The sequence below is a fragment of the Dipteris shenzhenensis genome, chromosome 4 (genome assembly GCF_047967505.1).
Source record: "Dipteris shenzhenensis isolate YYH24624 ecotype China chromosome 4, Dip_SZ_1.0, whole genome shotgun sequence".
Classification (NCBI taxonomy): domain Eukaryota; kingdom Viridiplantae; phylum Streptophyta; class Polypodiopsida; order Gleicheniales; family Dipteridaceae; genus Dipteris; species Dipteris shenzhenensis.
The window spans coordinates 59,478,811-59,506,611 of NC_141599.1; positions in this window are offsets into that span (position 1 = coordinate 59,478,811).

Sequence of the window (27,801 nt, forward strand, 5' to 3'; positions counted from 1 at the left end):
TGATCCTGCCGTTCTCAGCTATGAATGTCCATTGTCATTGTTCCATTAGGCACTAGGATAGAGAACTCAACTTGGTGATGAGCCTCTTGTAATTGAGCACAACCTTTGCACTAGGAAATGAGAACTCAACTTTGTGATGAGCTCTGATGTATGTTAAGTTTGCTTGGGGAGAGAGAGAGAGAGAGAGAGAGAGAGAGAGAGAGAGAGAGAGAGAGAGAGAGAGAGAGTCCACAACTTTGAAATTTCATGCTACCTACATTCAAAAAAAGTGTATCTTAGTCTCTCAATTAACAAATAACACCAAGTTTATAAAATAACACCAAGTTTATAAAATAACACTAAGTCCTTAAGTTATCACATCAAAATTTTGGATCACAATGCCTTATTGTTTAATATTTAGAATCATAAACATGGAGAGAGAGAGAGACAGAGAGAGAGAGAGAGAGAGAGAGAGAGAGCATAATGGCATAGAAACATAAACATAGGCATAAGCATATAGAAGTATATAGAAACATAGGCATAGAGATATAGAATTGTAGGAGCACAATGGCATAGAAGCATAAACATAGGCATAAATGTATAGAAGCATAATGCTTACACTAGCAATAAACATAGGCAACCATAGAAGCATAAATCATATACTAGAATTCACATAAGGCATAAAGAATATAGGAACATAGAAGCATAGACATAGGCATACATAGGCACTCACATAGGATTGGCAAAGAGACAACATAATGCTTAGACTAGCATAAACATATGCAAGCATAGAAGCATAATTTAGCATAAAGCATAAAGAATATACTAGAATTCACATAAAGCATAAACATTAAGCATAAATCATAAATCATATACAAACATAGAAGTATCGACATAAAGCATAAATCATATCCAAACATAGAAGTATGGACAAGCATTTACACCAGCATGTACATAGGAATTCACATAGGCATACATAAATATAGAAACCCTAAACTAGCATAAAGCATTTACTCATATTAGAAGTATGACAAGTATTGTCCTAGAGAAGGCAAGAAAACACAAGCATATGGAATGCCCATGCTTTGTCTTTCTCCCTCTTGGTCTCCCCCTCTTGTATTCCTCCTATTATATGCAATCACACTCAAGAAAAACCCAAATGGATTAATAAAGATATGGCATAATGCTTACACCAGCATAAACATAGGCAAGCATAGAAGCATAAAGATATACTAGCATTCACATAAAGCATAAAGCATACAGGAACATAGAAGCATAGACATAGGCATACATAGGCATTCACATAGGATTGGGAAAGAGACATCACAATGCTTATACTAGCATAAACATAGGCAAGCATAGAAGCATAAAGCATAAAGCATAAAGAATATACTATCATTCACATAAAGCATAAAGCATAAAGAATAGACAAGAATTCACATAAAGACAAAGCATAAACCCAAACGGATTAACAAACAGATGGCATAACGCCTACACTACCATAAACATAGGCAAGAATAGAAGCATAAATCATATACTAGCATTCACATAAAGCATAGGGCATAAAGCATAAAGCATATAGAACATATAGAAGCATCAACATAGGCATTCACATAGGCCTACATAGACATTCACATAGGATTGGCAAAGAGACAATATAATGCTTACACTAGCATAAACATAGGCAAGCATAGAAGTATAAAGCATCATTGAAGGCAAGAGATCCGAGATTTATAAGTATCTTTAGGTACGGCACTAGCTATGAGTCAGGCGACATAAACATATATACATAGTCATAAACGTATAACACATAGGCATAAACATATAGATGCATACAGAAACATAGGCAAAGAGATATAGAAATATAGGAGCATAATGGCATAGAAGCATAAACATAGGCATAAACTTATAGAAGCATAAACATAGCCATTAAGATATAGAAATGTAGAAGCATAATGGCATATAAGAATAAACATAAAGAAGCATAATGACATAGAAGCATATAAAAACATAGGCATAGAGATACAAAAATGTAGAAGCATAATGGCATAGAAGCATAAACATAGGAAAACAAAGCATAAACATACGCATTAACATAAGCATAATGACATAGAAGCATAGAATAAATGTTTAATATTATGAGATCAATCGATCGAGAGAGAGAGAGAGAGAGAGAGAGAGACTCAAGTATATATATAGGCATGCATAAGCATACATTGGCATTGCATACAGACATAGCATAGCAATGCCATACATAAATACCATAGGACCAAAAGACATAACATTAAAAAAATACCAAGAGACCAAAGTACGTATCATAAAGTCATAGCACAATCATGACCATAAAGACATAGCATAGCATAGCATAACTATAAAGACATATCAGAGCATAGAGACATACAAGAGCATAAAGACATAGCATATTAGAGCATAGAGACATAGAATAGCATAAAGACATAGCATAGCATAGCATAGCATATCAATTTTGTGTATTGAATTAAAGAAGATGAGTTTTGACTAGTGCTAATGATTTGGACATGTAACAAGTAACCATAAGGCTCTTGAGATGTATGATTATGTATGAAACAAGTAAGTTACAACATATAAAAAGACCAACCATAAGCCAAAGCATAAGCTATAACCTTAAGAACAGCTTAGGCATGCCGCATGAGTTATAACTATAAGAGTATAGGACAATAAGAGAGCATGAGAAGACCATAAGAGCATGAGCAAAAGACCATAGGACCAAAAGAAATAGCATTAAAAAAATACCAAGATACTAAAGTACGTAGTATAAAGTCATAGCACAAGCATGACCATAAAGACATAGCATATCATACTAGAGACATAGCATAGCATATAGACATAGCTCTAATGACATAGCATGTATTGAATTAAAGGAGAAGAAATTTTAACTAGCTCTAATGATTTGGGCATAAAAACACAAAACTAAGCCTAAGCATAAGGTATAGGCATGTATAGACATAATATGTAAGCATAACATAATGAACATGTTATAATATAATATAGCACACATAAGCATATCATAACATATCAATTTTTATTCAATTAAAGAAGAAAAGTTTTAACTAGTTCTAATGATTTGGGCATAACCATATGCATAAGGTATAACATATAAAAGGACATAGCATAACGTCATAGCACAAGCATGACCATAAGAGTAAAGTATATATAAAGACATACATAAGCATACATAGGCATATATAGGCATGTACAAGGATATACAGGCATACATAGCATAGCATAACAATAAAGACATAGCATAGAGACATACATAATATTTAAAATAAAATTGCATGGAGCGGGTGCATGAATAAACTATATATGTAGGCATACATAATCATATCATATCATATGAATTAATGAACATGTTATAATATAGCATAGCATACATAAGCATATCATAGCATAAGGTACAACATATAAAAAGACATAACATAAGCCTAAGCATAAGGTATAACCTTAAAACCAACCTAAGCATGAGGTAGAACTATACGAGCATAGGACCATAAGAGCATGAGAGAATAACAATACTTGACCATAAGAGCATGGTTATAAGACCACAAGAGCATGAGCATAAGACCATAGGACCAAAAGCATGACGTAGAACATGTAACATATAAAAACACATAGGCATATATAGGCACACATAAGCATAGAATAGAGACATAGCATAGCATAACATAAATCATGACCATAAATACATTGCGTAACCATAGAATAAAGAGTATATATAGGCATGCGTAAGCATGCATAGGCATAAATAGGCATGTATAGGAATAATCATAAACATAAACTGATATAGGCATAATATATAAGCAATGAGCATAGCATAATGAACATATATAATATAACATATCATATGTAAGCACATGCAATTTCGTGTATTGAATTAAATCTGAATAAAAGTTCTCTTTCTTCTCTTCTCTTCTCTTCTCTACTCTTCTTATCTTCAACCCTTCTTCTCTTCTCTTCTAATCTTCTTCTCTCTTCTTCTCTGTAGTTCATAATGTGGCCAGGAAGCTCTTCAAGAGGCTCACCTGACACTCAAGATGCCTTCTTACAACAGCAATTTAACATTTTGGAGCACCCTCCCACTCCACAGGAGTAAGCTTAGGTGGTGTAGGTGTGAGGTGGTTTGGAGTCTGTACTCTCGACTCACGAAGGGTGTTTTCTCTTCTCTTCTAATCTTCTTCTCTTCTTCTCTGTAGTTCATAATGTGGCCAAGAGACCTTCAGGAGGCTCGCTTGATCCTTGAGATGCCTTCTTACAGTAGTTATATAACATTTTGGAGCACCCTCCTACTCCACAGGAGTAATCTCAGGTGGTTTAGATATGGGGTGGTTTGGAGTCTACTCTCGACTCATGAGAGATGTTTTCTCTTCTCTTCTTCTTTGTAGTTCATAATGTGGCCAGGAAGCTCTTCTAGGAGGCTCGCCTGACCCTCGAGATGCCTTCTTATAGTAGTTATAACATTTTGGAGCACCATCTCACTCTATAAGAGTAATCTCAGGTGGTTTAGGTGTGGGGTGGTTTGGAGTCTGTACTCTCAACTCATGAGAGGTGTTTTCTCTTCTTTTCTAATCTTCTTCTCTATAGTTCATAATGTGGCCAGGAAGCTCTTCCAAGAGGCTCACTTGACCCTCGAGATGCCTTCTTACAATAGTTATATGATATTTTGGAGCACCCTCTCACTCTACGGGAGTTATATACATGCATGACGAGCACTCAGAACACCCCTCATGAGTCGAGAGTACAAACTCCAAACCACCCCACACCTACACCACCTGGATTACTCCTGTGAAGTCGAGATATTCCAACAAGCAACAGAGCCACCAACCTTCTCCCCTATGATTAGGAGTCCCTTCTTCTGTGCCATCAAGAGCCCCTTCTAGATCGAAGAGCCACCAACCTACCCCCATGCAATTGAGAGCCCCTTCTCCAAAGGCGAGGCCCATCGTAGTAGCTTGTCACGACATGGCACCAAGCATAGTAGCAAGAAGGGCTCTAGCACAAGATGTATGGCACATTCTTTGAGAGGAGCACTGTGGGCGAGGATAAATCAAAGTCAAACATGCCAAAGGATGATGATACGACTATGATATCATTGAGATGGGCAACATCTTGCAAAATGCATGGGGGAAAGATGTCATGTCCATGCACTTTGTAGTTCAAAACTATGAGACAGGCGACATCTTGCAAGATGCACGAGGAAAAGATGTCATGTCCATGCACTTTGTAGTTCAAAACAACTAAAGAGATTACTTTATTCCATTCAAAGAGCAAAAAGAAAGTTTGGCTAATGATACTATCAAGACTATAAGCAAGAGGCATCCCAAATATGACATGCTTTTATCATGAGCCTCTTTGTTCTCATCTCTATGAGATAGGGATCTCTAACCCATCTCCCTCTCCTCAAGTATAGAGTTGCCTCTCCTTCAATTTTTGGACCAAGATGGAATGAAAGGACATCATATACTTTATGCTCTTTAGTGAACATGCATTTTACATCACTCAAATTTGACATGTTTTATCTCGAGCTTTCTTTGTTCTCATGTGGAGGCTCACATGTGAGACAAGTATTCTCCCTCTCCTTGAGTATGTAGCCTCTCCTTCATTGATGAAAAGGTATCATATACTTATGCTGTTCAAGTATATGCTCTTAGGTGAAGATGCATTTCAAAGTGATAAAATGCATGTTCTTTTATCAAAACAAAAAAATTGTATAATCTTTCAAAAGAAAAAGAATACGTGGTAAAAGCATAATGATACACTTTTATCGTAAGTATAAGACAAGTTTAGATAGATTTTTTAATTGCATGGACAATGTGCTACTTTTAATATTCATTTTTTCCCTTAACTTTTGAAGAAAGCAATTATGAATACTAGAAATACTCAACAATATTGCAAAAGTTGCATAAATTTAAAAATAGGCTTTACCACACCAATATAAAAGCTTTATGAAAACTATATGCATACCAAAAATATAAAAATATACCAAAAATATAAAAATCTTAAAAATCGCTAGACCTTATCTCATAAGATTGTGTAACATACCATTTTACATATACTCTAATCTACCAAGTTCCATACTTTTATGTATACCTTTGTAGACCAGTGTAGACCACAAGGTGAGACAAGGCTTTCAAAGGATTAGCGAGGGATTAGCAAAGGCTTTCACGATGCCACCATCTAATTAGAGGGCTCGTTCCACTTGAAATCAACCCTCTACCCTTTAACATTGTCCAATCATAGGCACACCCTTTTCAACTAATATAATGATAAAATTTTCTTTTAAAACTCAACTAAGTCAATCATCTTCGCATAGATATGCAAAATAGGTATCCATTTCACTCCGCATAATAAGTATCTAAACTTTATAATGATTAAAAAAACCTGAACCAAGTCATCATCTTAGTCTGGTATGCAAAATAGGTATCCAATTCAATCACTTGTCATAATAGGTATGGAAGATAGGAGCCCGACTTGTGAATTATGTGAATCAAGTGGATAATGTAAAATTTTAAATAATACTGCTGTAAAATTGAGTAATTCTATATTAATGCAAATTCTCACTTACCTGCTTTGGGACCTTAAAAAATAAGAAGATAAGATTGTCAAATGTTTCATGCAGTTGTTTCCAATACTCTCAATATATATGTTTAGTAGCACTTTTATCTACATTATTGTTTGATTTCAGTGAAGCCTTGTGTATGAACCATTTACTTTGATACCTGGCTTCTGGTTGTGACAAAAGCTAGTAACGCATGTGCTAACATGAATCATATTATCAAGCAAGTAAAAAGGGCTGCCCCACTGTTCTAGAATGTGCCTTGGACTAGAGAAACGTGTGCGTCTGTAGTCAGGCTGGTTTATGACGTATGAACTAAATGTCCAGGACTAGAGCTGCACATTGCAACGCACACCCACACGATAATATAATTAGATCTTGAAACCATAATGCCCGCCCGCATGCGTGCAGAATGTAGCATATATATATACACATATATTTGATTATATTATAAATCCCAATTAGCTCCTTCCTGCTGCTCTGCTGGGTAATCAACTTAGTACATTAACAAAGGAATGGGTAATGGGTGGAGATAAAATCATCTCTCGAAAGGGAGGAAGGAGGCTTCTCAATGCCCTTCCGTTCTCTCTCTCTCTCTCTCTCTCTCTCGCTTGCTCCCGTCTCCGTCACCGCCCTCGCGCGCGTGTGTGTCCTTTGCTTGGAATAAAAGATGCCGTGGAAAAGACCTCATCATGGAAACTCTCATAGCAGTCTACCTCCGAAGCGTTCTTGTCGCTGGTGTTGCAGAATGCCTTTATTATGATTGTGACGATGGCTACTCAAACGACGGCCTAACGCTATGCCCCAGCTCGACGTACTGCACGTCTGTCCGTACATCACTGTATTCACAGAAGTAGAGCCAACAGCACCTCCTGTAGGAACTACTGCTGTGTCGCAGGCCCTCGCAATTGCAGATCCTTCTACCGCTGTTGCAGAATCCTGTGACTCGTTTGTAAGGGTGATTTTGCTTGTTTCTGAACCCTCGATATGAGCGGCTTCTGCATCTTCTGGCGACTTTTGAACGGCCACTGCCCTTGGAATAGGGCACTGTAGCCCTGTGCGGGGAGGCGAGAATACGAGAGGAAGGTACTCGTCCGTATCGCATGCGAACCGGGAGTTCCTGAAGTGTTCTTCTAATGCTGCCCGACCCTGCAACAAACAAGACCAGCTATTTAGATATCGCAGGGTTGACCCCCACTTTGTTGTATTGCACCTCAAATATAGCGGCGGAAAACTTCACCTGTAGTCGGGCGTAGGTTACTTCGCATATTTTCCGCGAATTAAATTCGTCCCATTGCCTTGCGTTGAAGGCTTTGTGAACTTTCACGGTTGCCTGAGCAGTGGTGAAGTTGACAAAAGCGTATCCTAAATTGCATCTGTTCCTGCTCCATCAGATTACAACAAAAAAAGAATGAAATAATTAAGATCAAATTGCGCACTTAGAGTCGTAACAAGACTCCCTGGCCTTTTAAAAAAACGAGTTCCAGAAACGCGCCAGTGTTTCACGAAAGAAGTTAAGCCAACATCCAGCCAAGTCCTTGCAATCAAGACCGAGAGAGTACTTATTGTTCGCCTTTCCTTAAGATTAGGCAATATTAACTTCAATTGCTCACACAAAGTAGACAAGAACCTAGCTCATCCACATCACTTGGCAAGTAGTGACACCACAAAATGGACGGAGACCTCAGACCATCATTGACACTTACGTAAATGGCGGAGACTGTCGAAAAGCTTAGGACTGTTAACCCCTCACATTGCTGTCAGGCACCCCCACCTGTGTAGGGACGGACATCCACTTGCCCTAGCTCAGCATGGAAGGGAACGACTGTCTGACGAGAGATGTCTCTATTATCTAAACCCTCCAGTCAGCATGATGTTCCACGTGTCCCCTTCACGTGGCCGGCACACACATCGAGTCTAAGGCATTTTGCCGTGGGTGAACAATATGATCTATAGCTGTTGCCCAGGTTGGTTTGTTAAATTTTAAGGCTTGCGAAAACAATTCACCCGGGAGACATTAAGATTTTCAAACTGCAAACGCGTCCGGCGGATGAAAATTTTAAACATGTGCTTGCTCCCCCCCACACAGGCTTCTACTAAGTAGACTAAGGTCAATCTCCCAACGCATCCAGCGGAAGAAAATGGCTTCTACCATGTTGGAAAGTAGTTTTCCACCTAGGCTCGTGTGGGTGGGTTTTAAAACATCACGAGATAAATTACGGATCTTTTTTTTTGGGCAACGTGCAGGGAGAGTATCCTTAAGCTCCCTTTGGGTGGATAGGTATACTAAAACGTTCACCTTATGTTACGCCGCCCAAGTTCTAGTATGGAATAGTGTTCACAATTTTACTATGGCCGAAATTTAGTTTTTTAATTTATTGGAGACTCCCATTAGTTACGGCTTAAGTTTTTTGTGTGGATAGCTATACGTTGCTCAATCAAAGCGTTTGCATTGTCCAAGCATGGGTTACTTACTGTCCACAAGTTTTGACCACTAACACCCATTATCTACGGCTTGCTTCCTTCCGTAAAAACATGGAGAGCTTTTATAAGCATGTGTATCCAAGATCAACCTCATTTTGTTATTTATCAAGGATTAAACTCATTTTACTATGGCTCAAGTTCCCAAAGGCCTATTGAGTTTTTCATCCTTATGCCTGTACTTAAAAATAGAATTTAGCTTTGAGATAGCTATACGTTGCTTAAGTTTTTTGTGTGGATAGCTATACGTTGCTCAATCAAAGCGTTTGCATTGTCCAAGTATGGGTTACTGTTCACAAGTTTTGACCACTAACACCCATTATCTACGGCTTGCTTCCTTCCGTAAAAACATGGAGAGCTTTTATAAGCATGTGTATCCAAGATCAACCTCATTTTGTTATTTATCAAGGATTAAACTCATTTTACTATGGCTCAAGTTCCCAAAGGCCTATTGAGTTTTTCATCCTTATGCCTGTACTTAAAAATAGAATTTAGCTTTGAGAAAGGCTGCCGCCTACCCTATTTCCTCTCTGATAACAACTCTGTCGAGTAAGCAAATTTGTGTCCAAATAACGTTCCACACAAACAGTACATCTGCAACTGGGCTTGGAATGGAATTCAAGAGAATAGGAATTTTGCCCAAATGATTCCGAATATGAGATGCCCATCAAAGCTGCCATGACCTTCACATCTGCTTTAACGTCATTATTAATTGCCATCCTTCATCGTAGCGTTCATTAAATGTACAAGTTGTTAGACCAAGTTTTCACCTTCTATCAGCTCAAAAACTGAGCCTGTGTGCTCTCCCTTGCTGCCATGCTGCCTCTTGTTGCATCTACCTTCAATATTTCAGTAACATAGGTGTTGGCTGTCCAGACCAGCTATAACCAAACATTCTGAGACTTTCTACAGTCGGAATTTCAGGATTTCTTACAGCAAGCATTCTAAGTATGAGCTGAGTAACGAGTTCACCTCAAGAAGGAAGACCCTGGTCTCAATCAGGCATATAATGTCATGGGTTTTAATTTCCCGTCTCTTTATTGTATGCTTAAGGATATCTAAGAGTCACGCTGACCTTTTGAAGAGGTTTATTTGACACTTCATGATAACAGTCCTAAAACAGTTAATTCAGGAACTGTGTTCAGCAGGGCACATAGATCCTAATGTTGACTATCTTGTACACCTGAAGACCTCAGCATTGTCTGACTAGGCAAATATAAAGACTAGGATTCATGAAAAGGGTGTACGGGTGCTCAAGAGGTTGTGAGCTGGAAAACAAAGGTGGGACCTAAACCTGGGGGGGTTTTAGCATAACGACACTCAAGTTCAGGTTAAGATTTTGTCGCACCATACATGGTATGTTATGATCTAATCCTATGACCTTCGTTTCCTACTTATTTGACATCAGTCACAGCAACCACCGTATGACTTCTAATGAGTAAGTTCGATGACTTTTGAGTAGGTTACACTCGTTCCTTACTTTTTAGCACGCAGCCACAGCATCCATGCTGTAGGTCCATCGGATCTTCAAGTGGAGCATACTTCTTTGAAGATCGTGCAACTGAAAATTGCTGTTCCAGAATTCCCTTACAATCCCCAGCCGTACGCGTTATGGTTACAAGAGAAAGGACAGCCTTAGATATGTTATGTTTACAAGCGCCTTCCTTTATCAAATCTATTTTTTAAGTCTCTGCAGATTTGCACGCGCTTGCCATTCGAAGAAGTTGGAAGTTTCACTCAAATTCATCTCCTCATTGGCAATTCATCTCCTCAGTGGCCCGCAAAATAGGTCATAACAATCGTGTGCAGCTTTACAGGGGCACCTAACATGGCCCTGGTATATTATCTCTAGGAGTGAGTGATTCTATGTAGGGGTAGGTATTCAGAATGGGCATTCAGCTGAGCAAGATATTAAAACCAGCTTACACTCAGCATTTTCTTTTCCCTAGAAGAGTGGGATGACTGGATTTAGAGAACGTACTTAAAATCTATGGGCAAGTAGACGAAATCATATGCTGAGAGTGGTTCGCTTGGGTCCGATATTTGAGAGTTGCAATTAACACAATGCTCATCCAACATACTGAGCAGCATCTGCTGGCTGCAAAAACGAAAACGCCACAGAAGACTAGTTAAGTGTGCAACAACAGAAAAACTAGAGGCTGTGAGAAAGGTCAGGTACTCACGTATATTTGTTTGGAATATTGCGAATCATCAACGTGGTCCTAGCGTTGCCAGCACCTGCTTCGGCTTCCGTTTCGTCGAACTTGTATTGTCCTTCTGCCTCGGCCGAACCACTTGATCTGGAAGCGCATCCGGCATGGCCTCTTACTCCAATATGGCTTCTCCAGGAGTGGGAGCTACTAGGCACGGTCAATGGAAGGGAACTCGTTCTCCTCCTCCGTGGAGCTCCTTCATATCCTGCAGCTGGGGCAGCGTTACCTCCTCTTCCACCTCCGTTTCCTCTCCCAGGAGCAACGAAGGTCCCCTCACTCGCAACGGCCGTCACCCTCCCTCTACCTCCGCCTACCAAAGGATGAAGATCTTCCGGCGCTCCACATGGGATGTGTGCGAAGGTGGTCGGATGTATTTGAAGTCCAAACGCTGCTGCTCCGTGGATGTATGCTTGCTGCTCGGGCAGGGGAGTTTTCTGAATGAACGGTTGAGGGAAGGAACCGCTATTTGACCACATGTAACTCATCCGAGCTGAACTCTCCATTTCGGGGGCCCAGCTCACAAGAACAGGCTGCCCATGCACAGTGGTGGAGGCGTGCATGAACTCAAACATGCTGGCACAGGGTGACATTTGTGAAGGTTGTGAAGGAAACTGAACCTGCGTTCGTGCTCTGCGTGCCTGCCCCCCTGGCCGACTAAATTCGATTTTTACTTTCCTCCCACCAATCTCCTTGCCGTCCAAAGCGTTTAACGCTGCAGCAGCGTCTCTGGTGTCGAAAAACTCCACGAACTTGTGTTGCCGTTTAGAAGGAGTTTCCCGTAGTTCCTTCACAGTTCCTGCAAGCCCATGACACAGATGGAGTCAGATTTTAAACCCTCTCACCACCTTGGTGGCAAGGCAAGGGGGTCAACAAAAGAGAGTAGGCAGAGAGGCGTTTACCATATCTTTCAAAGATGGTCCGAACAACGTCGATTTGCATATCGGCATCCAGATTGAACACCACCAAGGTTCCTTGGTTGTGGCTGTCATCTGTGGGGAGGCCCACAGGAATTGTATAATGTGCCCAAATAGCTTTCCCTCCCACGAGTCCTCGAGTTCCACTGGAGGAAGCCTCCCCGGAGGACGGGCGCTCATAGTCTGGACACATAGGCGTCGACGAGCTGGCTTCAGGTCGAACGCCCGAATCGTCAGCCTCGCTTCCTCTCGATGGATGCTGGCGTTGGTGAATCTGATAAAGCTGCTGCATCCGCCGTTGCTGCAGCAAGTGCTGGTGCTGAATGTCAGTCAGCGCCGCCCTGGCCGATCTCAAGTCAAAATAATGTGCAGTTATAAGCCCTTCGCTCTTCCCTTCGAGCTGCAGAGCCCTGATTTCCCCCCAAATCTCTAGCTCTTGCCTGATCTCAGGCTCGCTCATTTCCGTAGGAACACCGATCAACTGCAGAGCTCTAGCTACGTGATCGCGTCCAACGGGCGGAGGAACGTATGGTGCCGCAGACGCTGCGTGTAACGGCATTGCCGGAAGAGTACTGTTGTAGGGGTTGATGGTCGGAGGAGAGATTCCGTAAGGCGACGCTATTCCGGCAAGACGATGATGATAGGGAGGCTGAGGCTGTTGCGGAACTAGTACCGGAGGCGGAAGAAGAGGCGGGGGAAGATTGACTTGATCGGTTTGCCTTCCTGCAGTCGCCTGTTGCTGGCCATCCCAGGTGGCCAGAGTACCACTCGAGCACGCGGGGATCCCAGGCGCAGTCGCAGCATACAACGGAACCAGGGAGGCCGCTCCATCAGCGGCGCCGCCGCCGCTACTACTGCTGCCGATTTCCATCGCCGCTGCTGCGGGGGGGGGGACGCCGTGGCCATGATCAGCTGCTATGGAGAAATATTGTGGCTGAGGAGCACAAGGCGTGAACTCTTGAGCGCTGGGATCCAAATGCCTGGATCTGTTAGCCTTGTGTTCGTCTTGGTCCATGGGGGGTCGCGTGAAGGAGCAGGATAGCAAGATGGCGGTGGATATACAGGCGTGGGTGGGGGTGCGGGCAAAAAGCAGCAAGCAAGCAAACAAACAGAGAGGAGAAAGAAAGGTGGCGGAGTAGGAGGCGGTTTTATTATTAGCGGCAAAGCAGTCGTCAAGGACGCTTTGTGTGTGTGTAAGTAAATCCCACTTACTTAAAGGCAGATGAGACGGCGGCATACATACTATATATCGGTCCCGTCCCGACTCCCGACTCCCGACACCTCAAGGCTCACCCCGAGTTTCAGACATCCAAAACTCGCCCCCTGCCTTCTATTAAGTTCTATCTATCTAATAAGTTGTCCTTCTCAGCTTTTTCGTTCTGCTGTTGCTTCTTCTTCTACTTTATCTACTTACTTTATAAAAACTTTAACTTTGTGGTGAAAGTAATAACGAGGACACGCATAATAGAACAGAAGTAGCCGCCGCCGCCGTCGGGGAAGAGCGAGCACCCAAAAGCAAGCTATAAAAGTAAACATTAAATGGTCGGGGTTGCCCTCGTACGCCGACGGCGCTGGCAGCGACATGCCAGCCGCGCTGTGTAACTCTCATGATTATAACTCCATCCATCCATCCATGCTTCCCCTTCTTTTTCTCTTCTCTAGTGTCTATGTATTTAACTGTAAGAAACCAGACTAGGAGATCCAATTCTTTCGCACCTCCATCCATCGCATGATCCGATCTATTCAAAAGAACAGGAAATGTTCTGTAGTGACCAGTCATCAGCGGACGGTACCCCTGAATCCTGATCGCAGAGCCGCAAACTCCAGAGCAAGGAGGAGACAATATGACGACAGTCAGCCATTACTGAAACCCGTTACCCGTTACAAAAAGATAAGCCTAAAACATTCTGCAACGCTGCATCCTCAAAGTTCAAATAGTTCCCGCCTCATTACGACATAGCAGTCCATATCCCACGCCTAATTACTGCGTAGACTCGGAAAAAAGGGTTGCCTAGACTGAGCATAACCACATAGGGGCTGGGCTGGGTGCGGTGCTGGTATCGCCACCCTGAAGCCCTGTGGGATGGCCTGCCTCCACCCGCTTCAGGTCACACGCAAGGAGGAGGCAGAATAGGGAGGCCTGTGGATGCAGGATGGTAAGCTAGACGTCTCAATCAACGAATTGAGCACCCAGGTGCTGAAACCAATCCATGATTGGCATGACCCTTGGGGTATCTTTAGCGACGTTGAAGAAAAAGGAAAGCTAAAATTCGGAATTATTGGCATTATAGGGGCTTTTTTCCCGGTTTAATTGCATGCTCTTCTGCTATTCGTCGTCGTTAATTGTGCCCTTTTGTCTAGTCCTTCAATACCATCGACCTTATACGTCCACGTGTCCATCCGTGTTAGTTCGCATCCACGTGTATGCTTTTTGCTTGTTTTAATGCATGGCTGAGTGGTTGGTCTGATTTTGCATGCATGCAGGACCAGGAGAGGAACGCAAATCAAGACGATGGGAGGAGGGCGTTTCACGTCTATTGCACCTCTGGACCGCCTTCAATGATCTCTCTCGCAGCAGCGAACATTTTTCAATTGCTTATTCGATGGAATTATCTGCATTGATTCTACAGTCTACAAATTATTGGATTCATTGCATGCGTTAATGCATGAGGAGCCTTCGTTTTCTATGTCGAATGGAACAACGAAGTTTGAACCGCTCTCGGCGGCGCTTTGTAGTCGTCTTTGATGGTGGAAACATGATTAGGGGAGGAGAAATCTTCATTAAGGGAGGAGAGTCCTTTCTGCATGGTTCTTGGCGATGATTCATGATGAAAATCCAAGCGTCGCCAACGAATCCGATGCACCCGATAAGTACTTCATTTCTCTGTAAAGGGTTTTATGCGTCGTTCTCATCTGAGTGGCTTACTTTAGTGGCTATGTCCAAGCCTTTCCTACTGGAAAGCATGATTAGTGGAAAAGAGAATGAATGACAATTTACAATGGCAGCTAAAGTGGTCTTATTATTTTTGTTGCTTTCTAACCTCGGTTCTACACAATTCTTCGATGCGTTTGTCTCAGACTCTCAATACATTAATCATGAATATTGCGAGATCATTCCTTGGAAGGTTCACAAATTTCGAATGACGTCCGCATATTATGAGTCTGTAGCCTATAAATTGATAAGTCGTGAACGTATGTTGCACTTGATTCGTGTTGTTCTTAATGAGACTCTTTCAATGGAAGTATCCACAGATCTGCCGATAGTGGCATGTTCGCCAAAGATCCTTTGTTCTATTGCATTTCATCTTGACTTTGCTTTTTTTGTTCTTCTTTTACGAGCCCTTCAACGTATCTGACTTCTTATGGTTGTAGGGCTTCCTAACCTAGATGCAATTTCCTATCCTATTATGCCAACTTTTGCCAAACTCATGCAAAAGGATGATATGATTGACGAGGCTGGCAAAAGCAAACAAACACCTGGTACGTTTTCTGTTGAAGTCGATTATTTCATGGGGTGATCTCTTTTCCCTTCTCAAAATCCTAGATTGCAGTCATCTTATGATCACAATCTATTGTTTGCTCCCCCACTCTAGATCTGACAGTCTCTCTTTCCTGTGCCGCGACTATCCCTAACCCAGTACGAGGCCCTTCCTTGCTGACTTGAAGTCGTCACCTGTGGCAAACTCATTGCTTGCAATTGACCTAATTAGTATGCCTTCTTTGCTTCCTAGTTCGTTCTTACTGCAGCAGTGGCGCCATGCTCCAATGTAGCAGTAGCACCTCTTACAAGCACCAGTGTGGATGTAGTGCGGGATGTAGTGCTTGATTTGGTTTGGAAGTACTAACTCTATTATGTTATTAGAGAATGCTGACCACCTGCGAATTCGTAGTTGACTGTTGCATATCACTTTCGTTTAGAGTAACATTTGGCTAAATCTATGGTTCCGTTCACAACAAGGACTTTCGTAGCATGCACCAACGATTTGACTGCAATTTCCTAAGTTTTCTCTGCAACCGAAAAGTGACTTAGACTTGCTTTTTTCTAATGATTGTAATTTGTTTTTGTTACCTTTTTTTTCCTTTCTTTGAGTGATTATTATACCAATATGTACTCCTTTAACTTTAATGAGTTAGAATACAATAAAAATTTGGTGAATTATTTGTAGTAGCAGCTGTTGTTTCTGCATGTTCTTACATGCAAAATAGTACCTCTCAACCTAGTCCGATTTGTAGTTGCTTCACTAAGCAAGGCGCCTAAAGAAAATTTGTTGAAGAATTCTCCCATCAAGAAACCAACTCGCCGTACTTTGAAAAGATCTTTCAAGGAGATTACGGATGAGGCTTACATTCAAGGTTAGTTCTCGCCATAGATTTGTTCGAGGTAAAAGACAATTTCTCATTTTGACTAGTTTCATGTGTTCGGTTTTTGTTTTGTATTCAGCAAAGAAGCTCATACAAGAATATCCAAGGTATGTAAACTTTAAATCCACAATCACTACACACATTCAACGTTCAAGTATATCAACCCATGCGTGTGGTACAAGTGGAAAAAAATCCTCGCCTAGAGGAGATGTTGTGGACATAATTAATATTGACTCAGACTAGGTCAATTGTTGAACCAAAACTATTGTCTTAGTCAAAATGGTTTTTAACTTGGAAGTGTATTCCAAGTTTAAGTAAAACTAAAATTTCTACTTTGAATGATGATGTTTCTTATTTGAAGTGTTACCATTGCAATTTACTATCATTTCCTAATCAAAGAATACCAAGTACTTCCTTATTTTATGATTGAGTTATTTTCATAAATTCATGGTAGAATGAATTCTATGTTTTCCTTTGCATTTAAACATTGAAATATTACAACGATTTCAATTCATATATAAAATACATACTCTATCTCTTACATAACTTAAGTACTTCCAAGTAGGTTTTCCAAATACATTTTAATTATTTGATATTGTGGAATCTTAGTGTACTTGAAATTTGTCTTTAAAGCAAGCAAGCAACATGCACCCATCGAAGCCATGATGAAGTAAATTCTTACAATGGCCCAAATGATTCTAAGAGTTTCCAACCATCTCCCCATAATTATCTCTCCATTTGCTAAAGCAATAATTCCTTCAAAAGAACATTTTGTAGGGGGGGAAATTTCATTAGTATTGTTAAGTATTACACAACTATCTAATTGCACTTCTCATAGATTTGTTTTCGAGGGGTACATACAAAGTTGCAAATCCCAAATACCCAACCTTTTTGAAAGGTGACTTCACAGACAAGTTTTGTTCTCACACAATGACATTACTCGTTGCCTCAGCATATATTCATCAATTTGTAAATTTCTTACAAATTGGTGAGTTTTATAGAATTGAGGGGGCAACTGTGGTTCCAAGGGGGATAACCGAGGGTGGAACTTCAAAGTTTTCTCTACTTGTTGATGCAACAACATGCATCATTCGAGGAGAACCTTTTGAAGGAAACCTTCGATTGTTGTGAGATGATCAACTTTGGCAAATTGAATGTTCCCAATGTCATGGGGACAATTGCAATATTGATAATCAAAGTGCCAAGCAATGAAGGTATGGCCAACCTAGCTGATGGACCACACGATGAGAACAGAGCTGCGGTAAATTGCAAATCTTAAATCATACATATTAATTTATTTTCCTTTCCAAACTTGGGTCATTTCAAAAATTGTTCTCCATTCTTGTAGCTCTCTTTTGTCACCAAAAGAAAACACACTCTCACTCAACTAGTGTAAGAATTCAACAAGGAAGGTGTGGTTACGTACATCTTGAAGAATGTATCATTCTTGAAGGCTAAGAATACTATTTGTGTTTTTGACTTCACTATTCTTGCGGAGGTGCCTGACAGTCCAACAAAAGATGAATTGAAACAAGCTTTCATGGCCCAAGTCTCTTGCCTAGGCTATGGAACAAAGGTAATGATCATCACACCAAATATTTCCTTGCTAATTTAACAAAAGACTAACCTTGTATTAAATGTGATTGCAGGTAATTGGCATTTTGCATTTTACACAAGTCAATGCTGACTTACTAGAGCACATTTGCGAGACTTGCGGTGGAGTTCGAGTTAGCCGCAATCCATTGTGTCCTTTTTGTTACTCTTGCAAAGGCCCTCATCCTATTGCACAAGTTCCTTACTTGACTGGAGACATTTGCGTAGTGCGGTGGAGAAGCTCTTCCTATTCATGTTAGAGGGCCTTATGTGGACATTGTACTTTTGTTTGAAGTTTTATTCCTCTAATCATATGAGGAAGATCTTATGACAGCACGTAGTAAACTCAAAACACTACAAGGCACAAGCCGTTTTTCGACAAAATACTGATCTTTTTTACACTAAAAAGTTTTTTTTAAAAACGAGCGCAAAGCTCGATATTTACATCGCTATTAACATCAAAAAAGAAATGTCGCTATATAAGCGTAGCTATATAGCAACTCTAGTAAACGTCGCTATTTAGCGACATTGGTAAAGCGTCGCTATACAGCGACCCTTAGCAGAACTTAAAAAAAACATTAGTGGGGCTAAACACGGCCACAACAAGCCCTGTTTTTCCCCACTAATGTTTTTTTTAAAAGTAATTACAAAAGAATGTTTACAAGCACACAAGCGAGATAAAACTCTCAAACCTTGTTTGTTACAAAATTTCCCTTGTCAAAGGGGTGATAAAAAATCTCTCAAACAAGCTGAGAGACAAAAGCATATACATGATGAAGATATACAACCTTGTTTGTTACAAAATTTCCCTTTTGAAAAGGGTGATACAAAATCGCTCAAACGAGCCGACATACAAAAGCATATACATGTCGAAGTATATACAAACTACTACTACTACTACTTATCTAAATCATCATCATCGTCATCGTCATCGCATTGGCCTAATCCCTGGCCCTCGTGAGCTATGCTTGATCCGTGGCCCTCGTCGAAGCCGTGTAAGCCAAATCCCTCGAGACCTACCTCTTCGTCATTACCGCTCACCTCCATTGATGGGATGTTTAAGCTTACACCCTAAGAGTGAAACCATATTAATTAGAAATTAGATTGGAACTTAAAGAATAAAACAATTTAAAAAGTGGGATTACAAGTAAGAGTAGACTTATACCGTGTGAGTAGCCACCTTAGCCCAATCTACTATCGCTCCCATGGCCTCTTGCTCAATAAACCACTGCTTCACTTCTATGTAAAATGCGCATCTCATCTCTTTGTCTATGGGAAGGCGACCCATCATAGCTTGCTATGGGCCCAATTTACGAGAGTTAGATAAAGTGCATGCAATATGTAATAAAACAAATAGAACAACAAATTAAATGAGAAGAGTAGACTTATCGCCCATGCCTTGAACGCCAACCATCCACCTGCACCAAAGTGTGAAGTACCTACAAAGTCCAGTCGTCTCCTCGCAACCCTCCTCTGACTGTTGAACTTTTCGAGATGGTCCCTGTACTCCTTCAAAAACTTCCAGTCAACTTTGTCTACCCAACTGGGTTTAGCCTTCCCCTTTGTGATGGAAGCTCGCAAGGTTGACCTACGATGCTTCAAGACAAAACACATGTGCTCTCGCATGTAATCCTCAGTGAACTCCCAATTTGGGGGTTTAGGGTATTTTATTTTTAATTCATAGATCACTGCCTTCTTATTTTTACCATCCTAGTACATCAAGTCAGTAGCTATGCCGCTCTAAAAGTGGTTGCTCATCAACCGCCTCATGGTTGGCCAACACTTCTGAGCCCTTTTTATTTTCTATTATCTCTCCACCCCTAGTGATTTCATAGTACAGGTCCTCGAGCGGGAAAGGAGGAGTCATGGGAGTGGCAGAGCTAGAGCAAGGGGTGTTACTCCGAGCGCTTACAGAGCGAGGAGTAAAAGAGGGAGTGGGGGAGGGCAAGGGACCTAACTGGTGGTATTGGGTCTCATGACCAAGTGGAGACTTGTAGGGATGTGAGTGTGCTGACTTATCAACATCTCTTGAGTCAAAACAACAGCTTTGACCCTTCCTACTTACTCTTTCTTCCCTTACGATAGGTACGCCCAAGTGATGACCCCTCGGTCGAAGGGACTAGAGGGGACAACTGTCGAGTAGGTCCAGTCGTCGATGTAGAAAAGGGAAGAACTAAGGTCCTCTAAGATAGCAGAGAGAAGAATCGCACTGCCTCCACATCGCTCATCTGTGCGACAAACTCATCAAGACTCCCAACGAAGCCATGGACTGCTAGCAAAGGAGTTCCCCGGGGGGTAGTTGCAGTGCTAGGCCCGAGAGGAGTCCGGGCCAGGGGTAGTCGCAGGGGTAGGCCCCTGAGGAGTCGCTTGAGTGGAATCAAAGTCCTCTTGAGAGTAGAGATCATGATGTCTCCTCCTACGAGGGTTTTCGTACTCATCGGACGTGCGACATGATCCCATGTCTAATTTGGGGGGATTGGACAAACGCAAACACAAACATGAAAAACAAACACAAGAGTGGGTAAGAAGTGGAAAGACAATTATTTACTTAAGACAATTATGAAATTCAAACTCAAGAAATTACGAAAAGACAACTAATCACTTAAGAAAATTATGAAATGCCATCAATGCAGAAAGGATAATTATCAAAGGACAATTATTTCTCCAAAAACGCCAAAATAGTGGAGGAGGTCTACTGCTCTGCATTACTGTCCGAGATACTTTCCTCCTCTGAGCTGTTAGGCGAGTCACTCAGGACCTCATCCTCCACTTCTTCTAATATGAGGTCATGCTCTTCAGGGATTATGTACTGGCTATCCATGAAGGCCTCCACACAACCCATTATGTCCTTTATACATTGATCTTTGGTGCTCCAATGGTCATGGTGGTCTCTCCAAAACTTACGAGTTGTGTCGTGCATTCCTCAGTCTCCCCTGCTCCACTACCCTTCAGCTTGGACCCCACCCAAGTGCACGCACCTGGATGTTGTACTTCACCCAGTCGTCGTCGCTATCATGTGCAATCTTCACTTTTACATGAGCTAGCAAAGAAGAGATGTCCAGAATCACCCCAACGTGGGGAACTGGGTTGGGGTTTTGGGAGGATAGCCGTGGGTGAGGACATGGTTGTTCCATTTAAAATCTATTTGAAAAAAAAACCCAAATATGACTAAGGAGCAAAAGAAAAAAGAACCAAATACGAGTGAGGAGAAAAGAGAGAATAGAGAGGGGAAAATAAAAAAAGAGTGGAAAAAAGAGAGGAGAAAAGAAGAAAAGAGGAAAAAAGAGAGAAGAAAAAGAGAGAAAGCATATGCTTATGCTTATGCATGAGCATATGAGCAAATGCTCATGCATAAGCATAAGCATCTACTTTAGCATATGCTTATGAAAAGAGGGAAAGAGGATGAAAGAGAGGGGAAAAGAGAGGTAAAAAGAAGAGAAGGAAGAGGGGGAAAGAGAGGGGACAAAGAAGAAAAGTGAGGAAAAAAGAGAGAAGAAAAGAAGAACAAAAAGAAGAAAAGAGAGGGGAAAAAGAGAGAAAGCATATGCAAATGAGAGGGAAAAAGTGGGGGGAAAAAGAGCTTATGAAAATAGAGAAAAAAGGATGAAAGAGAGGGAAAAGGAGGGGAAAAGAGAAGGAAAAGAGAGGGGGGAAAGAAGAAAAGAGAGGAAAAAAGAGAGGGGAAAAGAGGAAGAGAGAAAGCATATGCTCATGCATCTACTTTAACATATGAGCATAAGCATACACAAATGCATATGCTTATGAAAATAGAGAAAAAAGGATGAAAGAGAGGGAAAAAGAGGGGGAAAGAGAAGGAAAAGAGAGAGGGAAAAATCAGAAAAGAGAGGAAAAAAGAGAGGGGAAAAGAAGAGAAAGAGAGAAAGCATATGCTTATACTTATGCATGAGCATATGCTCATATGCTCATGCATCTACTTTAGCATATGAGCATAAGCATACGCAAATGCATATGCTTATGAAAATAGAGAAAAGAGGATGAAAGAGAGGCGAAAAGAGAGGGAAAATGAAGAGGAAGGAAGAGGGGACGCAATTGAAAGAGAGGAAGAGAGAAACAAAAAGAGAGGGGAAAAGAAGAGAAGGAAGAGGATGAAAGAGAGGAAGAGAGAGGAAAAGAAGAAAAGAGAGGAGAAAAGAGAGAGGAAAAGAAGAAAAGAGAGGGAAAAAGAGAGAAGAGAGGATGAAAGAGTAGAAGGAAAAGAGAGGAAGAGAGAAAGCATATGCTTATGCTTATGCATGAGCATATGAGCATAAGCTCATGCATAAGCATGAGCATATGAGCATAAGCTCATGCATAAGCATAAGCATATGCTTATGAGCTCATGCATAAGCATACGCAAAAGAGAGGAAAAGAGAGGGGAGGAAGAAGAGGAAATAATAGAGAGAGGGAAAGAGGGGGGAAAGAGGGAGGAAAAGAGGGAAAGAGGGGAAGAAGAGGGAATAAGAGAAGAGAGGGGAAGAGAGGGTTTCCTTCTTACTTGGAAAAATCTCGCTTGGTGTTTCGTGGATTAGCCCTATAAAGAGAGAAAACATACCATTTTTCAAATAACTAGTTAGAGAAATGAGGAGTTTGGAGAAGTGACTTTCCAAAGCGATTGGATTGAGGGGACAAGCATAAGCCTACAAACAAGGAGAAAGCACGAAAAGAAGGGAAAGAGGAGGAAAAGAAATACCAAAAAGAGAATAGGTGAGTCTTCTTTCTTTCACCAAATCTTGTTTTTTGTCCTTAACCTTTGAAAATCAAGCATGAGAATTAGCACATAGGCTTAGCAATGCAAGGAGAAACATGCTTCAACACTCATAAAACTGCCAAATGATAATGAGGGTATGGTGGACATGATGGATTCTATTTTTAGAGGCACTACATCACATGTACACGTGATGTCCGAGTCTGAGGCCAATATGCGAGAGTTGCAATCAACACAGTTATACGAGGGTGCTGGGATGTCAAAACTACGGGCTTGTCTCTCAATCTTGAATCTGCAAGCAAAGTATGGGTAGTCGGATACAAGTGTCTTAGCCTTAATGAGGTTAGCTCCTGCATTAATTCATCTCATTATTTGGATATTGTTTGTTTTTTCATAGGTTCTCATTATTCGAATCTGATGTATATTTGAATTGCAATAGGTTGCTCAAAAGATGTTGCCTACATTAAGACATGAAGCGAAGAAGATGCTGACAACAGTGGGTATGGATTATGATACCATCCATGCTTGCTATAATGATTGTATTCTCTTTCATCGTGAGCATGGAGATTTGGCTAGTTGTCCGAAGTGTGGGGAACAATGATATAGAGATGACTTGCAAGGTGAGTAGATCCCAGTAAAGGTCTTGAGACACTTTCCCATCATTTCTAGAATACAGCACATATTCCGATGCAAATCCATAACAGAGTTGATGACTTGGCATGCTACACATCGGTCCACTGATGACACATTGAGGATTCCTACAGATTGTGTAACTTGAAAGCACGTAGACAATCAGTGGCTGGACTTTGCGAGGGAGCCACACAACTTACATCTTGGGCTCACCATGGATGGCATGAATCCTTTCAGGTTACACTCGACATCTTGGTCGACACGGCCCATAGTCTTGGTGAATTACAATATCCCACCATGGCTAACAATAAAGAAGGGACACCTCATGCTTGCAGTTCTTATAACAGGGAAGTGCAAGGCCAAAAATACAGACATGTGCATGGCACCTTTGATAGAGGAGTTGCAGATCTTAGGGAGAGGAGTGCAGGTCTTTGATATTTCTAGAGCTCCTAGACATACCAATGATATTTTGGTCAGGGGAATCTGTAAGAAAATAATACAACGTCTGTGCTCAACAGATAACAGGATCTCGTACGCAAGAGAGAAAACAAGATAGTATGGAGAATCAAAAATTTGATTACTGTAGAACTGATACAATAGATGGCGCTGCCTCCCAACCGTGCGCTCCTGTGAAAGAAGCTTCGATGGCATGCTGGAAACAATATAAGACGGAGGCTGAATGCTAAGGAATAAGGGTTGCTGTAGCCAGTGATGAAATGGGCTTCATGGGCTTGCTCTTATATAGCCACCAGTCGTAGTCAGTTAAGCTCAATTGGGTGGCCGACCCAGTCTGCCCAAAACGGTTGACTAGGGGTCGGTCCCGAAATAGGCCACCAACCATACAATAGAACCGGTGCACAAAACAGAGCAACTAACCTATGGTCCCCGTTCGACCCATAGCCATCCGGGATCATCTGAGGCTCCAAACGGGAGTGGGCTGCCCCGGAAAATGCTCCGTCTACCCTCAGTGCGGTCAATCAAGGGATGCCTTCCCGTACTTGCATGTAGCGTAGTTGGCGGTGTGCCAACTCTATCTGAAGCCATCCAACCATCAGGCCACACATGGCCCTGTTGAGATATCGAGCTCCACTCGTGATATGCCAGGGTGAACATTGTGCATTTATGTCATCGACTTATTAGCTACAGATGAAGTTGGTACACCGCCCATGAATAATAGCTGGATGACAGCTATCCTTATCTACTCTAGTTCGTGGCTCAGTTAGTATGCCACCTTAGTCAGCTAAGTTTGGTTTGAGACCCACATATAGGGTTCTTCTATTTCTTTGTATAGAGTTCTTTTGGCTTTCACAACTAAGAAGAGGAAAACTGTTTTCAGCCTCCACCTTTGTGTGTATTCCCCCATTGTGTATGTGAGAAAGCCGCAAGTGAGACTCCTTCCCTCTCTCCCACTATCTTCACATGGTATCAGAGCCTTGTTCGTGGTAAGGAGCTCAAGAAAGCAAACCAAGTTCGTGGTGTCCTTGTAAGAGGACCAGTGTTGCTTTCCTTTTTCGAGTTTGGGAGCAAATCTCTGTAGGTAGCACAACCGGAAGTACAAGAGTGCACTTCTTAGATTGAGATGCCCTCCGTAGTGTGGCGAGAGGGCAGTATATGCTGCGGGCAAGGGCAAACCCCAGGTGACTTTATTTTTCTGATTCGAGGCCATTTTGGGGCCCATTTTGGAGGCGGAATTTCTTTGCAGGCACTCAAAAAAAGGCCCTGTTTTTGTTGTGCGACCACTACTCTGCAGGTCGGTGAAAAGTTGCCGCAGAAATTGCATCGTATGCCTATGCGCAGAGATATTGGGAGTTGCAAAATCATCCTTGTTGCCTGTTGATGCAAAATCGTCACTAGGAAGTGACTGTGTGGTTAAATACCACTTTCGTCAGTTTTGCAGATTTGCCCGTGTGAGGCAGAAGCTGTGTTTTTTGCAGTAACAGAATTTTTTGCAGTGTTCTGCAATGGTGTCTAATTCTCTTTCACAGATTGTCACTGAGAAGCTTGACAAGAACAACTTCCAAGCATGGAAGTTTAGAATGACGAATTTCCTTATGGGAAAAGGCTATTGGGAGTTCATTACAGGAAATGAAGAAGAACCAGTTCTTCCTAATGTTCCCAATCAACAGGAAATGCAGGCATTTAAAGGATGGCATGAGAGAGCCATAAAAGTTATGTACTGGCTGTCTATCAATATTTCAGATTCTATGATTGTGCATATTCAGGATGCAAGTACGCCAAAGGAGGCATGGGATACTTTGGTAAAAATGTACAGCACAAATATGCAAGCCAGGAAAATGCAGCTCAAGCAGGAGTTGCACAATGTGCAGAGAGAAAATATGAGCATCAATGACTACCACATGAAGGTGAAGAAAATTGCAAATGCACTTGCTTCCATTGGGTCACCAGTGGAAGATGATGATCTAGTTTCTGTGACCTTGAATGGTCTAGGAAAGGATTATGCACAATTTCGGACATCCATTGCCGTCCGTGAAAAATTTCATGATTTTGAGGAGTTACAGTTTGCTCTTCTAATTTATGAAGAGCAGAGAAATGGTGGTGCATCTTCTTCAGGAGGAACTTCAAAAGAAACTGTCTTCTACTCAAATGCTAGAAGAGGTAGAGGCAGAGGTAGAGGAGGTCGATCTAGAGGCCATGGTAGAAATCAAAATATGTAGCAAACTCAAGAAAACCAGTCCTTTGGAGGAGGACGTGGTAACTCTAGAGGCAGGGGGAGCCAAAGAGGTCGTGGTGGATGGCAGAGAGGCCAAAATGCAAACAGCAATGTTGAATGCTACTATTGTGGTAAAATGGGTCATATGGCTAAAGACTACTACAAAAAGCAGAATGACATTATGAATGGAAAATTGCAGCAAGGCAATTATGTATCTTCTAGTAGATAGGGTGATGACAGAAATGAGCATCTATTTATGGTGCAGCACATGACCAATTCAGTGACAAGTGTAGAAGAAAGCAATGATGTGTGGTATGTTGACTCAGGTGCATCAAACCACATGACAGGTCATGGAGAATGGATGCAGGATGCAAGGAAAATGGAAAGACCAGGATTTGTGGAGAATGGTGATGATACTGCACATCCTATTGTGCAGATTGGTAAAATTCCTTTGTCTATGTAGGATGGGAAAAAGAAATATTGTCTGATGTATTTCATGTCTCGAACATCACCAAGAACCTGGTTTCTATTGGTCAAATGGTTGAGCAGGGCTTGCAGGTCAGATTTATTCCTCATGGATGCTTTGTTGAGAATATGAAAATAAACGGTCGCTTGATAGCAAAAGGAAAGAAGAAGAGCAGGATGTTTACGTTGGATGCGGACATGCCTGAATTGAGTGCATCAATGTTTGCACATGGGACCGGTGTAGTTGTAGATATTGATATCTGGCATAAATGCATTGGTCATGTTAATGTACAATGACTTAAATCAATGCAGGCCCAAAATATTGTTGCAGGATTGCCTAAATTCAAGGTTACAAAAATGCATAAGGTATGTGAAGCCTGTCAATTTGGAAAACAGGCAAGGAAACCATTTCCTAGGCATGTTCAAGAGAGTAAGAAGCCATTGGAATTAATTCACTCTAATGTGTGGACTACTAAAGCTACATCTATTGGAGGCTATCATTATTTTGTCACTTTTATTGATGACTACAGTAGAAAAGTTTGGGTGTATTTTATGAAAAAGAAAAGTGAAGTGTTTGGGCACTTCAAAGCTTTTAAAGCTATGGTTGAAAAAGAAACAGGCTTGCAAATAAAATGCCTAAGGTCAGATGGAGGGGGAGAGTACCTCTCAAATGAGTTTGCAAGGTTCCTGCAGGAGCATGGCATAAAGCAGCAATATTCATGCAGTCATACCCCACAGCAAAATGGACTTGCAAAAAGGAAAAACATGCATATTGGAGAGGTATCTTGGGCCATGTTAAATGAAAAAGACCTTCCAGATTATTATTGGGCTGAAGCAGTTGCTACAACAGTTTACATAATGAACAGGACTCCCATTGCAGCAATACATGGCATGACGCCAGAGGAGATGTATACTGGTAGGAAACCAGATATTTCTCATTTGAAAATTTTTGGTTGCATTGCCTATGTTCATGTGCCAGATGAGTTAAGGTCCAAGTTGGATCCAAAAGCTGAGAAGTGCATCTTTATTGGTTATTCTCTGCAGCAAAAAGGGTATAGATGCTATAACCCTTCTACTCATAAGTTTACAGTGAGCAGAGATGTTGTTTTTTATGAGATGAGCAGCTGGTATAAACCAGTAAATGTGATTGATGATGTAGATGCACAAAATGGTAATGCTGCACAGAATTCACAGCA